The sequence below is a fragment of the Mesoplodon mirus genome, assembly GCF_964341445.2.
Source record: "Mesoplodon mirus genome assembly, chromosome: 6".
Lineage (NCBI taxonomy): Eukaryota > Metazoa > Chordata > Mammalia > Artiodactyla > Ziphiidae > Mesoplodon > Mesoplodon mirus.
In genome coordinates, this window is record NC_138982.1 from 51,686,728 (window position 1) to 51,701,861 (window position 15,134).

Consider the following 15,134-nt stretch of genomic DNA (forward strand, 5'->3'; position numbering starts at 1 on the left):
ACAGGTTTAATTGCTTTCTCCTAATTCAACATGCACAATTTTTAATAATCTTTGTAATTTACTCAATTGTCCAGTTTATCTGGGCATGGAAAATGTACCATATGGAAATCAACATCATATTCCTTTAACTTTAAAACTCATTTCAACTATCACGCTCTCAGGGAAGTCTTGCCTGACTCCATACCGAATGAATGAGTCAGGATTTCCTCTTCTACTCATGTCAGTATTCTATTTTATTTTGAATTTTATTTTATTTTATTTTTATACAGCAGGTTTTTACTGGTTATCTATTTTATACATATTAGTGTATGTATGTCAATCCCAATCTCCCAATTCATCCCACCACCACCCCCTCCCCTCATGTCAGTATTTTAAATGTAACACATTTTATTACAGTTATTTGTATCTCTTTTACTAAGGGGTGAAGCTGGGTTGGATGTGTCTTTTTACTTTGTAACCTCATTTATTAGCACAATTAGCAAGTGCTTAGAAATTAGCACATGCTTAGTAAAGACATATAGCCTCACTGACCAGCTACAACAGTTTGAACTCCTTATAGCCACCCTTGTGGGTCCTTAAAAAAAGGCGGAAAACCAGTGGGAGGGAATATCCTAATAAGAAACTTCCAGTAATACTTCTTTAGAAGCCTGGTTTAGAGGCAAGGACACTGGATTTGTAGTTGGAAAATCTGGGTTTCAGTATCATGGCTGCCATTTTTGAACTATAGCTCCTTTGGAAAAGTCATGAACATTCAATTTTTCCATCTGTAATATGGAAATACTAATATGTCATGGCCAGCTCATACAGGTGTTGTGAGAACAAAGTAAAAAGACATTTGATAACGTTTAAAGCAATATGCAGAAGAAAGCTGTTGAAGTTGCTTCTGCTCATTTTGACATATTCAAGGCACTTACATAGCTCATATGATATTTTAAACTTTTTACACTTAAATACCATTTTAGAAAATGATGTATCACACAAGCAGTATTCATTACTTCAAAAGAGATGGTGAGAGTGATTTTGTCTTCTGGGCCTAACCAAGGCTTTAGAAATCCCCAAAGATGGAAATATGGCAGGTTACCAGAAGTGAAAAGCAAATAAATAATTGGAGCATCCTTCTGTAAAACAAGTTGCTGACTCTCTCTTTAGTTTTTAACTGAGACTAAATGGGATTCCTTATATTCATATACACAGGAGGCATCTGACCAAATCAGCCTGTCTATATAAGAATTTTACTGAGTAATTCCAAAGGAATTTCATACTCTTGCCCTCCTTGATATGAGGTCACAGAATTCACTTGGTTTCAAATAGACCCATGTGGCTACTGGGAAGTTGCTTCAGCTTCTCTTCCCTCTGCATATTCTGCTGAGTTTGACTGATGCCTGCTGGCCTTTCATTTGATAAGTGATGGCTTACTGATCAAACACTATCTCTCTGACAGGGCCTAGAATGACTTAGAAAACTTCAGATTTTACTTTCAATTGGAAGTCTCACAATCACTACATTCTCTTTGCTAATTCCTTCAAAACCATACAATTGCTATTACCGCTGTTCCTTTTTGGGGGTAATAAAAAACTGCTTAGAGACTGGATTATCCATCTCTATTCTAGAAAATTTGGTACACAGGGCCTTTATCAGGTCCCTAAACTACTTTCTTCATCACCTAGGACAGACATTTTTTCATCTATGACCTTTAATTTTATGCCAACTAGCTCCACTTATCAAACTACTGGGGACTAATTTGTTTCTTCTATCTTAAAAAAAGATTCAAGGGGGCTTCCCTGGTGGCACAGTGGTTGAGAGTCCGCCTGCCGATGCAGGGGACATGGGTTCGTGCCCCGGTCCGGGAAGATCCTGCCTGCCGAGGAGCGGCTAGGCCCGTGAGCCATGGCTGCTGAGCCTGCGCGTCTGGAGCCTGTGCTCCACAATGGGAGAGGCCACAACAGTGAGAGGCCCACGTACCACAAAAAAAAAAAAAAAAAAAAAGATTCAATGTCTGTTCCACTTTCTTTGATCTCATCCCTTTATTGCCTTTTAAAAATCACCGTTACTTGGTGTTTTAAAACCAATATAGTAAAAACTGAATACGATAAAAAAATACCAGTTCTTTGGAAAAGGGAAGACAGAACAGACTGAACGGCAGAAAAAAAAAATGCAGTAAAAATAAGCCCAAAGAAAGGTTTGTAAAAATACTGCAGATTTCTTCACTGAAATCTTTGAGATGTCATTGATTCAAATGTTACTTACCCTAGTTATAAGACTTCATTCTACTGAATATCACTTGCTATGTCCCTAGGCTAGCATTTATTTTTTTTAATTAAAAATTTTTTAACATCTTTATTGGAGTATAATTGCTTTACAATGGTGTGTTAGTTTCTGCTTTACAACAAAGTGAATCAGCTATACATATACATATATCCCCATATCCCCTCCCTCTTGCATCTCCCTCCTACTCTCCCTATCCAACCCCTCTAGGTGGTCACAAAGAACCAAGCTAATCTCCCTGTGCTATGTGGCTGCTTCCCACTAGCTATCTATTTTACGTTTGGTAGTGTATATATGTCCATGCCACTCTCTCACTTCGTCCCAGCTTCCCTTCCCACTCCCCGTGTCCTCTATGTCTACATATTTATTCCTGTCCTGCCACTAGGTTCTTCAGAACCTTTTTTTTTTTTTAGACTCCATATATATGTGTTAGCATACAGTATTTGTTTTTCTCTTTCTGACTTACTTCACTCTGTATGAAAGACTCTAGTTCCATCCACCTCACTACAAATAACTCAATTTCATTTCTTTTTATGGCTGAGTAATATTCCATTGTATATATGTGCCACATCTTCTTTATCCATTCATCGGATGATGGACACTTAGGTTGCTTCCATGTCCTGACTATTGTAAATAGAGCTGCAGTGAACATTGTGGTACATGACTCTTTTTGAATTATGGTTTTCTCAGGGTATATGCCCAGGAGTGGGATTGCTGGATCGTATGGTACTTCTATTTTGAGTTTTTTAAGGAACCTCCATACTGTTCTCCTTAGTGACTACATCAATTTACATTCCCACCAACAGTACAAGAGGGTTCCCTTTTCTCCACACCCTCTCCATTTATTGTTTGTTGATTTTTGATGATGGCCATTCTGACGGGAGTGAGGTGATACCTCACTGCAGTTTTGATTTCCATTTCTCTAATGATTAGTGATGTTGAGCATCCTTTCATGTGTTTGTTGGCAAGCTGCATATCTTCTTTGGAGAAATGTCTGTTTAGGTCTTCCACCCATTTTTGGACTGGGTTGTTCATTTTTTTGCTATTGAGCTGCATGAGCTGCTTGTAAATTTTGGAGATTAATCCTTTGTCAGTTGCTTCATTTGCAAATATTTTCTCCCATTCTGAGGGTTGTCTTTTGGTCTTGTTTATGGTTTCCTTTGCTGTGCAAAAGCTTTTACGTTTCATTAGGTCCCATTTGTTTATTTTTGTTTTTATTTCTATTTCTCTAGAAGGTGGGTCAAAAAGGATCTTGCTGTGATTTATGTCATAGAGTGTTCTCCCTGTGTTTTCCTCTAAGAGTTTTATAGTGTCTGGCCTTACATTTAGGTCTTTAATCCATTTTGAGCTTATTTTTGTGTATGGTGTTAGGGAATGATCTAATTTGATTCTTTTACATGTAGTTGTCCAGTTTTCCCAGCACCACTTATTGAAGAGGCTGTCTTTTCTCCATTCTATATTCTTGCCTCCTTTATCAATGATAAGGTGACCATATGTGCATGTGTTTATCTTTGGGCTATCTATCCTGTTCCATTGATCTATATTTCTGTTTATTGTGCCAGTACCATACTGTCTTGATTATTGTAGCTTTGTAGTGTAGTCTGAAGTCAGGGAGCCTGATTCCTCCAGTTCCATTTTTCTTTCTCAAGATTGCTTTGGCTATTCGGGGTCTTTTGTGTTTCCATACAAATTGTGAAATTTTTTGTTCTAGTTCTGTGAAAAATGCCAGTGGTAGTTTGATAGGGATTACATTGAATCTGTAGATTGCTTTGGTTAGTATAGTTATTTTCACAATATTGATTCTTCCAATCGAAGAACATGATATATCTCTCCATCTGTTTGTATCATCTTTAAGTTCTTTCATCAGTGTCTTATAGTTTTCTTCATACAGGTCTTTGGTCTCCTTAGATAGGTTTATTCCTAGATATTTTATTCTTTATGTTGCAATGGTAAATGGGAGTTTTCCTTAATTTCTCTTTCAGATTTATCATCATTAGTGTATAGGAATGCAGGAGATTTCTGTGCATTAATTTTGTAACCTGTTACTTTACCAAATTCATTAATTAGCTCTAATAGTTTTTTGGTAGCATCTTTAGGATTCTCTATGTATAGTATCATGTCATCCGGAAACAGTGACAGTTTTACTTCTTCTTTTCCAATTTGGATTCCTTTTATTTCTTTTTCTTCTGTGATTGCTGTGGCTAAAACTTCCAAAACTATGTTGAGTAATAGTGGTGAGAGTGGGCAACCTTGTCTTTTTCCTGATCTTAGAGGAAATGGTTTCAGTTTTTCACCATTGAGAACTATGTTGGCTGTGGGTTTGTCACATATGGCCTTTTTTATGTTGAGGTAAGTACCCTCTATGCTTACTTTCTGGAGGGTTTTTATCACAAATTGGTGTTAAATTTTATTGAAAGCTTTTTCTGCATCTATTGAGATGATCATATGGCTTTTCTCCTTCAGTTTGTTAGTATGGTTTATTACATTGATTGATTTGCATATTTTTTTCATGATTTAAATATTTTTATTTCTTTTTTTAAAAATCTTTATTGGAGTATAATTGCTTTACAATGTTGTGTTAGTTTCTGCCTTATAACAAAGTGAATCAGTTATACATATACATATGTTCTCATATCTCTTCCATCTTGTGTCTCCGTCCCTCTCAACCTCCCTATCCCACCCCTCTAGGTGGTCACAAAGCACCGAGCTGATCTCTCTGTGCTATGCGGCTGCTTCCCAGTAGCTATCTACCTTACATTTGGTAGTGTATATATGTCCATGCCTCTCTCTCACTTTGTCACAGCTTACGCTTCCCCCTCCCCATATCCTCAAGTCCATTCTCAAGTAGGTCTGTGTCTTTATTCCTGTTTTACCCCTAGGTTCTTCATGACACTTTTTTCCCCTAAATTACATATATTTGTGTTAGCATACGGTATTTCTTTTTCTCTTTCTGAGTTACTTCACTCTGTATGACAGACTCTAGGTCTATCCACCTCATTACAAAGAGCTCAATTTCGTTCCTTTTTTCTTTTCTTTTTTTTTTTTTTTTCGGTACGCGGGCCTCTCACTGTTGTGGCCTCTCCCGTTGTGGAGCACAGGCTCCGGACGTGCAGGCTCAGCGGCCATGGCTCACGGGCCCAGCCGCTCCACAGCATGTGGGATCTTCCCAGACCGGGGCACGAACCCGTTTCCCTGCATCGGCAGGCGGACTCTCAACCACTGTGCCACCAGGGAAGCCCATCAATTTCGTTTCTTTTTATGGCTGAGTAATATTCCATTGTATATATGTGCCACATCTTCTTTATCCATTCATCGGATGATGGACACTTAGGTTGTTTCCATCTCCGGGCTATTGTGAATACAGCTGCAGTGAACATTTTGGTACATGAATCTTTTTGAATTATGGTTTTCTCAGGGTATATGCCCAGTAGTGGGATTTCTGGGTCATATGGTAGTTCTATTTTTAGTTTTTTAAGGAACCTCCATACTGTTCTCCATAGTGGCTGTACCGATTCACATTCCCACCAGCCGTGCAAGAGTGTTCCCTTTTCTCCACACCCTCTCCAGCATTTATTGTTTCTAGATTTTTTGATGATGGCCATTCTGACTGGTGTGAGATGATATCTCATTGTAGTTTTGATTTGCATTTCTCTAATGATTAATGATGTTGAACATTCTTTCATGTGTTTGTAGGCAGTCTGTATATCTTCTTTGGAGAAATGTCTATTTAGGTGTTCTGCCCATTTTTGGATTGGGTTGTTGGTTTTTTTGCTATTGAGCTGCATGAGCTGCTTATAAATTTTGGAGATTAATCCTTTGTCAATTGCTTCATTTGCAAATATTTTCTCCCATTCTGAGGGTTGTCTTTTGGTCTTGTTTATGGTTTCCTTTGCTGTGCAAAAGCTTTGAAGTTTCATTAGGTTCCATTTGTTTATCTTTGTTTTTATTTCCATTTCTCTAAGAGGTGGGTCCAAAAGGATCTTGCTGTGATTTATGTCAGAGAGTGTTCTGCCTATGTTTTCCTCTAAGAGTTTGATAGTTTCTGGCCTTACATTTAGGTCATTAATCCATTTTGAGCTTATTTTTGTGTATGGTGTTAGGGAGTGATCTAATCTCATACTTTTACATGTCCCTGTCCAGTTTTTCCAGCACCACTTATTGAAGAGGCTGTCCTTTCTCCACTGTACATTCCTGCCTCCTTTATCAAAGATAAGGTGACCATATGTGCGTGGGTTTATCTCTGGGCTTTCTATCCTGTTCCATTGATCTATCTTTCTGTTTTTGTGCCAGTACCATACTGTCTTGATTACTTTAGCTTTGTAGTATAGTCTGAAGTCAGGAAGCTTGATTCCTCGATCTCCGTTTTTCTTTCTCAAGATTGCTTTGGCTATTCGGGGTCTTTGGTGTTTCCATACCAATTGTGAAATTTTTTGTTCTAGTTCTGTGAAAAATGCCAGTGGTAGTTTGATAGGGATTGCATTGAATCTGTAGATTGCTTTGGGTAGTAGAGTCATTTTCACAATGTTGATTCTTCCAATACAGGAACACGGTATATCTCCCCATCTATTTGTATCATCTTTAATTTCTCTCATCAGTGTCTTATAATTTTCTGCATACAGATCTTTTGTCTCCTTAGGTAGGTTTATTCCTAGATATTTTATTCTTTTTGTTGCAGTGGTAAATGGGAGTGTTTTCTTGATTTCACTTTCAGATTTTTCATCATTAGTGTACAGGAATGCCAGAGATTTCTGTGCATTAATTTTGTATCCTGTTACTTTACCAAATTCATTGATTAGCTCTAGTAGTTTTCTGGTAGCATCTTTAGGATTCTCTATGTATAGTATCATGTCATCGGCAAACAGTGACAGCTTTACTTCTTCTTTTCCGATTTGGATTCCTTTTATTTCCTTTTCTTCTCTGATTGCTGTGGCTAAAACTTCCAAAACTACGTTGAATAAGAGTGGTGAGAGTGGGCAACCTTGTCTTGTTCCTGATCTTAGTGGAAATGGTTTCAGTTTTTCACCATTGAGGACAATGTTGGCTGTGGGTTTGTCATATATGGCCTTTATTATGTTGAGGAAAGTTCCCTCTATGCCTACTTTCTCGAGGGTTTTTATCATAAATGGGTGTTGAATTTGTCGAAACCTTTTTCTGCATCTGTTGAGATGATCATATGGTTTTTCTCCTTCAATTTGTTAATATGGTGTATCACGTTGATTGATTTGTGTATATTGAAGAATCCTTGCATTCCTGGAATAATCCCCACTTGATCATGGTGTATGATCCTTTAATGTGCTGTTGGATTCTGTTTGCTAGTATTTTGTTGAGGATTTTTGCATCTATGTTCATCAGTGATATTGGCCTGTAGTTTTCTTTTTTTGTGACATCATTGTCTGGTTTTGGTATCAACATGATGGTGGCCTCGTAGAATGAGTTTGGGAGTGTTCCTCCCTCTGGTGTATTTTGGAAGAGTTTGAGAAGGGTAGGTGTTAGCTCTTCTCCAAATGTTTGATAGAATTCACCTGTGAAGCCGTCTGGTCCTGCGCTCTTGCTTGTTGGAAGATTTTTTTATCATAGTCTCAATTTCAGTGCTTGTGATTGTCCTATTTATATATTCTATTTCTTCGTGGTTCAGTCTTGGCAGGTTGTGCTTTTCTAAGAATTTGTCCATTTCTTCCAGGTTGTCCATTTTATTGCCATAGGGTTGCTTTTAGTAATCTCTCATGATCGTTTGTATTTCTGCAGTGTCAGTTGTTACTTCTCCTGTTTGATTTCTAATTCTATAGATTTGAGTCTTCTCCCTTTTTTTCTTGATGAGTCTGGCATATGGTTTATCAATTCTTTTTATCTTCTCAGAGAACCAGCTTTTAGTTTTATTAATCTTTGCTATTGTTTCCTTCATTTCTTTTTCATTTATTTCTGATCTGATCTTTGTGATTTCTTTCCTTCTGCTAACTTTGGAGGTTTTTTTTGTTCTTTTTCTTATTGCTTTAAGTATAAGTTTAGGTTATTTATTGAGATCCTTCTTGTTTCTTGAGGTAGGTTTGTACTGCTATAAACTTCCCTCTTAGAACAGCTTTTGCTGCATCCCACAGGTTTTGGATTGTCGTGTTTTCATTGTCATTTTTTTCTATGTATTTTTTAATTTCCTCTTTGATTTCTTTATTGATCTCTTGGTTATTTAGTAATGTATTGTTTAGCCTCCATGTGTTTGTGTTTTTTACAGATTTTTTCCTGTAATTGATATCTAGTCTCATAGCATTGTGGTCGGAAAAGATACTTGATACAATTTCAATTTTCTTAAATTTACCAAGGCTTGATTTGTGACCCAGGATATGATCTATCCTGGAGAATATTCCATGAGCACTTGAGAGGAACGTGTATTCTGTTGTTTTTGGATGGAATGTCCTATAAATACCAATTAAGTCCATCTTGTTTAATGTATCATTTAAAGTTTGTGTTTTCTTATTTATTTTCATTTTGGATGATCTGTCCATTGGTGAAAGTGGGGTGTTAATGTCCCCTACTATGATTATGTTACTGTCAATTTCCCCTTTTATGGCTGTTAGCATTTGCCTTATGTATTGAGGTGCTCCTATGTTGGGTGCATAAATATTTACAATTTTTATATCTTCTTCTTGGATTGATCCCTTGATCATTATGTAGTGTCCTTGTTTGTCTCTTGTAATAGTCTTTATTTTAAAATCTATTTTATCTGATAAGAGAATTGCTACTCCAGCTTTCTTTTGATTTCCATTTGCATGGAATATCTTTTTCCATTCCCTCACTTTCAGTCTATATGTTTCCCTAGGTCTGAAGTGGGTCTCCTGTAGACAGCATATTTATGGGTCTTATTTCTGTATCCATTTAACCAGTCTTTGTCTTTTGGTTGGAGCATTTAATCCATTTACATTTAAGGTAATTATCAATATGTATGTTCCTATTACCATTTTCTTAATTGTTTTGGGTTTGTTATTATAGGTCTTTTCCTTCTGTTGTGTTTCCTGCCTGGAGAAGTTCCTTTAGCATTTGTTGTAAAGCTGGTTTGGCGGTGCTGAATTCTCTTAGTTTTGCCTGTCTGTAAAGGTTTTAATTTCTCCATCAAATCTGAAGGATATCCTTGCCAGGTAGAGTAATCTTGGTAGTAGGTTTTTCTCTTTCACTACTTTAAATTTGTCCTGACACTCCTTTCTGGCTTGCAGAGTTTCTGCTGAAAGATCAGCTGTTAACCTTATGGGGATTCCCTTTTATGTTATTTGTTGTTTTTCCCTTGCTGCTCTGTATATTTTTTCTTTGTATTTAATTTTTGATAGTTTGATTAATATGTGTCTTGGCATGTTTCTCCTTGGATTTATCCTGTATGGGACTCTCTGAGCTCCTGGACTTGATTGACTATTTCCTGTCCCATATTAGGGAAGTTTCATCTATAATCTCTTCAAATATTTTCTTAGTCCCTTTCTTTTTCTCTTCTTCTTCTGGGACCCCTGTAATTCGAATGTTGGTGCATTTAATGTTGTCCCAGAGGTCTCTGAGACTGTACTCAATTCTTTTCATTGTTTTTTCTTTGTTTTGCTCTATGGTAGTATTTCCACTATTTTATATTCCAGGTCACTTATCGTTCTTTTGCCTCAGTTATTCTGCTATTGATTCCTTCTAGAGAACTTTTAATTTCAATTATTGTGTTGTTCATCATTGTTTGTTTGCCCTTTAGTTCTTCTAAATCCTTGTTACATGTTTCTTTTATTTTCTGCATTCTATTTACAAGATTTTGGACCATCTTTACTATCATTACTCTGAATTCTTTTTCAGGTACACTGCCTATTTCCTCTTCATTTGTTTCATCTGGTGGGTTTTTACCTTGCACCTTCATCTGCTGAGCATTTCTCTGTCTTCTCATTTTGCTTATCTTACTTTGTCTGGGGTCTCCTTTCCCTGGCTGCAGGTTCGTATTTCCCATTGTTTTTGGTGTCTGCCTGCAGTGGCTGAGGTTGGTTCAGTAAGTGTGTAGGCTTCCTGGTGGAGGGTACTGGTGCCTGTGTTCTCGTGGATGAGGCTGGCTCTTTTCTTTCTCTTTGGCAGGACTGCGTCTTGTTGTGTGTTTGGGGTTGTCAGTGATCTTATTATGATTTTAGGCAGCCTCTCTGCTGATGGTGCATTCGTGTTCCTGTCTTGTAGTTGTTTGGCGTAGGTTGTCCAGCATTGTAGCTTGCTGGTCGTTGAGTGAAGCTGGGTCTTAGCGTTGAGATGGAGATCTCTGGGAGAGCTTTCATCATTTGATATTATGTGGAGCTGGGAAGTCCCTGGTGGACCAATGTCCGTACTTGGCTTTCCCACCTCAGAGGCACAGGCCTGACACCTGGCTGGAGCACCGAGACCCTCTCAGCCGCATGGTTCAGAAGAAAAGGGAGGAAAAAAAAAGAATGAAAGAAAAAAAATACAATAAAGTAATTAAAATTAAAAAATTATTTAAAATAAAAAAAATTTAAAATAATAAAAAATGAAAGAAAAAAAGAAGTGAGCAACCAAACCAAGAAACAAATCCACCAATGATAACAAGTGCTAAATACCATACTAAAAAAAATTAAAAACAAACAAACAAAAAAAACGGACAGACAGAACCCTAGGACAAATGGAAAAACAAAGCTATACAGACAAAATCACACAAAGAAGCATACACATACACACTCACAAGAAGAGGAAAAGGAATATATATATATATATATATATATATATATAAAGGAAGAGAGCAACCAAATCAATAAAAAATCTACCAGTGATAATAAACTATAAATACTAAACTAAGATAAACATAAGACCAGAAACAAATTAGATGCAGAAAGCAAACCCCAAGTCTACAGTTGCTCCCAAAGTCCAACGACTGAATTTTGGGATGATTCATTGTCTTTTCAGGTATTCCACAGATGCAGGGTACATCAAGTTGATTGTGGAGATTTAATCCGCTGCTCCTGAGGCTGCTGGGAGAGATTTCCCTTTCTCTTCTTTGTTCGCACAGCTCCTGGGGTTCAGCTTTGGATTTGGCCACGCCACTGCGTGTAGGTCGCCTGAGGGCATCTGTTCTTCTCTCAGACAGGATGGGGTTAAGGGAGCAGCTGATTAGGGGGTTCTGGCTCACTCAGGCTGGAGGGAGGAAGGGGTACGGATGCGGGGCGAGCCTGCGTCGGCAGAGGCCGGCATGACCTTGCACCAGTCTGAGGCACGCCGTGCATTCTCCTGGGGAAGTTGTCCCTGGATCACGGCACCCTGGCAGTGGTGGGCTGCACAGTCTCCCGGGAGGGGAGGTGTGGCTAGTGACCTGTGCTTACACACTGGCTTCTTGGTGGCTGCAGCAGCCGACTTAGTGTTTCATGCCCGTCTCTGGTGTCTTCGCTGATAGCCGCAGCTCACGTCCGTCTCTGGAGCTCATTTAGGTGGTTCTCTGAATCCCCTCTCCTCACGCACCCCGAAACAATGGTCTCTTGCCTCTTTGGCAGCTGCAGACATTTTCCAGGACTCCCTCCCGGCTAGCTGTGGTGCACTGGCCCCCTTCAGTCTGTGTTCACACAGCCAACCCCAGTCCTCTCCCTGGGATCCAACTTCCAAAGCCCGAGCCTCAGCTCCCAGCCCCCACACGTCCTGGCGGCTGAGCAGACAAGCCTCTCGGGCTGGTGAGTGCTGGTTGGCACCAATCCTCTGTGCGGGAATCTCTCTGCTTTGCCCTCTGCACCCCTGTTGCTGCACTCTCCTCTGTGGCTCTGAAGCTTCCCCCCTGCCACCCACTGTCTCTGCCTGAGAAGGGGCTTCCCTAGTGTGTGGAAACCTTTCCTCCTTCACAGCTCCCTTCCAGAGGTGCAGGTCCTGTCCCTATTCTTTTGTCTCTGTTTTTCCTTTTTTCTTTTGCCCTACCCAGGTACGTGGGGAGTTTCTTGCCTTTTGGGAGGTCTGAGGTCTTCTGCCAGCATTCAGTAAGTATTCTGTAGGAGTTGTTCCACATGTAGATGTATTTCTGATGTATTTGTGGGGAGAAAGGTGATCTCCACATCTTACTCCTCTGCCATCTTGAAGGTCACCCCCCCCCCACCCGCCGCCAGCATTTGTTTTTAAGAATCACTTTCTGGTCATGTTTCTTGTCTGAAAAGCTGTGCTGACTTACATTCCAGGACAATAAAATAGTTGCCTGCTGCTGTTGCTGGGATATTTGCTCAATTAATGAAATTAATAAAAGTTTGGGAACATGCTTGAGATTAAATGTCAAATTAGAGGCCTGTAACCCTAACTTTTTAACAGAGAAAATCATTATAAAATTTATGTTTCCAGAACTCTAGAGTTGATATAGAATTTGGCCTAAAGATACTTCCCTTTGAATCTGACTTTTGCCCTTTACTTTTATGCGAATTAGGGCAAGCCCTTTAATTTCCATGTCCTTCAGTTTTCTCATCAATTAAATAGGACTTATAACACCTACCTCACAGGGATGCCATTAGGTTCAGTTATTTGAAAGTCTGTTTTTTTTTTTTTAACACGCTAAGGCATCATACAAATGCTAGGTAGAATTATGGTTATTGTTTATCAAAATCAAATCCTATCAGAAAAATCCAATCTCATTTAGGGCAGGAGGACAGTTTTGCTTCCAATAGGTGTCATTTCCCTTGACCTTGGTAATGTTTCTATAAATTGAGCTTTGTTGCACAATATCAACCCTTATGGGAATATGGCTGAGAGCACATACAGTTTCTCGGTGTGTTTCTAACTCCTGGTTGGAAACATAATCTGAGAATGGTCCTTAAAAATAAATGGTGGCCCTGGAAGGAAACAAGTGATGTTTGGTAGGAAGAAGTCTCACCAAGGTAAGTTTCAGTCAATGACACACAAAGAGTTCAATGAAACTATTAAGTTATTTAAGTATACCTATGACAAGATTGTATGAACTGGGTTCTATTACTTTGGTAAAAGATTCAGAAATCAAAGTGAGCTTGGTGGTTTAGAAAAGAGATCAGAAATAGAATCAATAAGGTTTTGTCTAACTAGGAGCAGAGGTAGACACAGGATGGGAGGAAGGCCCAAATATGCCCATATTTATGGGGCAAAAGACTGGGCTATGTGTGAGGAGGTAGAAAGAGAGAGTGAGGTTCTGGGTAGTTATCAGATTGCTGTGAGTCAGCAAGGCAGCACTGCAGTTAGAAAGGGAGCTGAGTGCTGCAGGGCACAACAGGAAGGTGGCATGGAGGAGACCTGAAGGTGCAGCTCCTCTGAGAGAGAGAAATGGCCAGGCCACACTGGATGGCTAATTTGGGGAGCCTTGTGGTCTTCACAGCTCAGAATTCTGCCTTGGATTAAATACCTATAAATATTTGTTCAGGACACCTACCCTGATTTCTTCTGCAGAGGGTTAAGATGGGAGCCATAGAGATGAATTACATATGGGAGAGTGCAGTTATCTAAAATGTGAATGCTATGCCCCATCCATCTTAACCCTTTTATTAAAAAAATTGTGGGGCTTCCCTGGTGGCGCAGTGGTTGAGAGTCCGCCTGCCGATGCAGGGGACACGGGTTCGTGCCCTGGTCCGGGAAGATCCCACATGCCTCAGAGCGGCTGGGCCCGTGAGCCATGGCCGCTGAGCCCGCACATCCGGAGCCTGTGCTCCACAACGGGAGAGGCCGCAACAGTGAGAGGCCCGCGTACCGAAAAAAAAAAAAAAAATTGTGAGCTGTTTAGAAATTTTCAAAATATTTTAAGGGCACCCTAATTTTCAGCCCCTATCATCTCTTGTATGAATAATTGCATCAGTTTACTATTCATAGGGGCACTGTGCATAGAGACCATTGCACTGCCTCTCTTGTCTAAGCTCACTTCCTTCCCAGACAGCCCCATTCCCTTCTGCCTGCTGAACTGCTCTTCATCCTTCAGGTCTCAGCCCAAGCCTCAATCCTGTGTGAAGCCCTTTTTGACCTTCCCGGGAAGAGTTACATCCCTTGTGCTTGCCTCCGCTGCATCTTGTACATTCCCCTGTTAGAGGCTCATTAATCACTGTGGATAGATTTAGAATGTGAGCTTCTTGAAGGTATGCATAAAATCTTATTCATCTTTGTATCGTCATCACCTGGCACATGGTGTGTGCTCAATAAATATTTATTGAATGATTAAATGGAGGCGTGAATGAAGGTAAGTATATAAATACAAGATTTACTGTGGCCAGGTTTAAAAAAAGCCTGGTATTTAACTCAAAGAAAGAACCTCCAACTTGTTCATTCCCTAGTGTGTACCCCACACGTATGCAGCGTATAATATTTTAAGCTGAATTTTAAGAGTTTCCAGTGAACTATAAGACAGAAATCTTTGCTAGTAACAACTAGGCATAGCCTTTCCTCCCTTCACCTACAGGGGAAGAGCTAGACAGTCCCTTTCAACTCTAAGAACCTTTATTATCTCATGGTAAGCTCTAGCACTTACTATTCTTTGGCTTGGATCAGTTTGCTGAGGGTCCATGATGGAGACAGAATCAGCCTGAAGAGCACTATTCCGCCTTCAGCAACCTGCAAGAGGTTTCCTCTGTTGAAATGATCCAAAAGCTTAACAAGTGATAAAATTTTCATATTGTCACAGTCACTTCACAATGAAGATGATTGTAAAGCCAGCACTTGTATTTTTGAATGCTGCACTGCATAAATGTGCCTTTTTGATTCTGTAAGTCTCTTTTCCCATGGCAAGTTTGATCAGAGGGAAACAAAATAATCTTTACCATAGTGTTGTCTCCAACTGTTCTGTTTCTGTCCTTTGAGTGAAGCATTTGATGCTTGTTGAGGATTTTAATGATCTGACTCTGAAGTTGCTCATCTCTGAGACGTGATTCCCACCATCCACTACCATTTTT